A 3,001-nucleotide genomic window follows, 5' to 3' on the forward strand; every position below is an offset into this window, starting at 1 on the left:
TTTGATGGCGGTTGCGTTTTCCGCGACTTGACCGTCCAGTCTCTTAATGTGTTCACTTAAAGCGTCGAACTTCCTCATTAGTTCACTGTAGATTATGTCTATCTTTCCATTCAGATCAGTGGCCATTTTGCGATTTCCTCTGAAAGCTTGGTTTAATCTAAATTTCGCTCTGCCTCGGCGTGATCCAACAGTAGCATCGTAATTTTTGGTAAATCTATCGGGGTTAGGGATAGGGTACCGATCTTTCAAGGTTGAAATATTGTAAGGGATATCTACGAAGTCTGCTTGTTGTTCTAATTCAGAAAGGGTATTATCATCAATTTGGTAAATCCCAAATTGGTTTTGTCCCTCTAGAGCAGAATGAAGCGAATCTAGAGATTCTTTGATTTTTGCTAAAGGTGGCCCATCTATTGAGTCAACTTTCCTTCTTCGCTCTACGTCCATCATTTCGTAGGATCTACCTGTAGCTACATTCTTGATCAAACGCTTTGCCTCTTCAGGGTTCTTGGTACTGAAGCTCCCTTCACTGGCTGTGTCAAGCATGATTTGGTAGTGCAAGTTAATACCTCCGTAAAATGTATTAATGAGTTGTGGTTCTGAATAACCATGGTGGGGACATTCAAGTTGGTAGCTCTTGAATCTCTCCCATGCATTTCTGAATGATTCCCGTGGAGCTTGACGGAATGTGGAGATTTTCTTCCTTACTTCCCAGTAATGCATCTCATCGAAGAAATGATTGATGAAGGTATTCCTTATCTCCTTCCAGCAGGTTAGAGAACCCGTAGGTAGTTGGTCTAGCCACTTTCTGGTGTCGCCTTCTAAGGAGAATGGAAAGATTTTGCAGCGATTGTACTCATCATCCATCATATATTCTAAGTATTCGATGTGATCGTGTGGGTGCTCTGAGACGGTTCCACGGAAGGGGTTTTGACATACCAAGACTTAATGGCGGATCTATTGGAATAGGTCCTACCAGGGTTTAAGTAGTCTTGCAGAAAATTTTTTATTTCATGATCTCTTTTTGAGATCGAATTAATTTTAACAGGGATTGCAGTCCCCTGTTCATTCATGATTGAGTTAATTGAATTCCTTAGTTGACCTTTACGTTCTCCTAGGACTACTCCCTTATTAGCATTATAGGTAAGAGAAAACTTACCTGCTTCAGGCGGGGTGTCGTCGATCGATGTTTGATGTGCGGCGTCGATCGATTTTGTCGTCCACTTGTCGCTCGATGTTGTTGTCGTTTCGTCGATCGATATCCGTCCGAAATCCATATCTTCCATCTTTAAGTTCCTATGTCAGCAGGAAAAGAGGGAAAATTTTAACAAATTTAGTAACAAAATCTAGACTGAATTATAAACTTAATCTAATGGTAATAAGAAAGAGTCCCCGGCAACGGCGCCAAATTTGATATCACTCAAATTACCCTAAGAAGTGAATTACTCTCTCAAATGAGAGGTTCGGATGTAATACTTAGGGATCGAATCCACAGAGACTCTAGGACTACACAATAGATTATGGTCTTGAAATAAATCTAGATTAATTGGTTTATAAGTTTTAAAGCAGTAAATGGATTTGTGAGCAAGTTTATTGCTCGATTGATTTTTTTTTGAGGTTGTTAACAGTTGGGAGAATAGCTAGATTCAGATATATTCTCAGGTATGACAAGTAAAACTTAAATTGGGTTTTTAGGGGTTTATTGATATTAATTGTTTTTGAATTCAAACTAAGATATAATCAAGCGACAATCAAGCACCCTGGTAGTATCATTGGGCCATCCGCAACCCTTTGTGTCACCGTTCATTCCATCAGTTCTCCTTCCTCACGGATCGAGTCCATATCTTTCCTTACCGGTCGAGTGTTCGTTCCTTAGGGCGCAACAAGTGGTATCAGAGCCACTCTTCCGGTATTGTCTTTTTCATTCAGCTTCTCATCTTTCCTTTCTTCATAAACAATTCTTCTTCTATCTATCTTAAATCCGGGCACCTCATTACAATCCATAAAAAAAAAAAAGATCTACGATTTAAAAAAAAAAAAAGATTCAAAGATTGATTTGTGGATTGGTGGTGGAAGAGAAAACCTGCTGGCTGAGGAGAAATCCAGCCTTTGAGGTGGTTAAAACGGATTTCAAAAATCAAAAATCTCTTATCTTTCTATCTTGAGAAAATTCCCTTGTTTACTTGGATTTGCCCATTGGGATTCTTTGATTTGTTCTCTTAGAACATTGAGTAAAAACTTGTGTGTGATCACCTAAATCTGAGAAAAACACTTGAGTGGGTGAGATTAAACATTTGAGAGTGTGAGGTTTTATTTCCTAACTTTTGGTGTTGAGATTTTCAGGTTATGATGTTTGGTCTTCAAAGGAAAAATAGCAAGGAGAAATCCCCACAACAAACTATCTCTCAATCTTCATTTAAATATTCTTTGAATAATTTTGATGAGTTTGTTAGTGTGCAGGATAGGCCAAATAGGAGGTGCAATGAACCTTTCAAGTCGTCCCAAGGTGAAGCTGATCCAAAGAGGCGATTCCTTCAGTTTGATGTCCAAGAGATATGTGACAATTTTGAGAAAGGAATGATGAAAGCCATCAAGGACATCAGCAAGAACCAAAAGAAGAGCACATCCACACGTGCACCTATAGCTGAGCATCCTTATTCATCAGCAAGAAATCCATACGTAAATCTGAAACCCATGTTGAGGAGTTGAAAGCTTTTTCAGATTCTTTACCTACCTTTGATGAATACGATGAAGAACCAATTGAAAGCTTGATGATTTGTGAGAAAAATTGTGATCTTCCTTCTCTTCAATCTGAGTTTATGAATGATAATGAACAGACTATTGTAGAACTAACCGTTTTGCAACCAAAGCATCCGAGTAGTCTTGTTTTGTCTCAACAGGTTTTTGAGGAAGATCCAATGGAATATCCACATCAAGGACCACGTCTTGACACTAGAAAACCCTTGGATGATGATATAGGTCCCATCTTTGATGAGGAGGACGA

General features: G+C 39.0%; 1 non-coding gene across 1 annotated transcript; it reads left to right on the forward strand.

The window, feature by feature from the left end:
• Positions 1–601: 601 nt before the first annotated feature.
• Positions 602–708, forward strand: LOC125589465. Its single transcript, XR_007325652.1, has one exon. It is a non-coding gene; the product is annotated as a small nucleolar RNA R71 (small nucleolar RNA).
• Positions 709–3,001: the final 2,293 nt, after the last annotated feature.

The sequence above is a fragment of the Brassica napus genome, chromosome C6 (assembly GCF_020379485.1).
Source record: "Brassica napus cultivar Da-Ae chromosome C6, Da-Ae, whole genome shotgun sequence".
NCBI lineage: Eukaryota > Viridiplantae > Streptophyta > Magnoliopsida > Brassicales > Brassicaceae > Brassica > Brassica napus.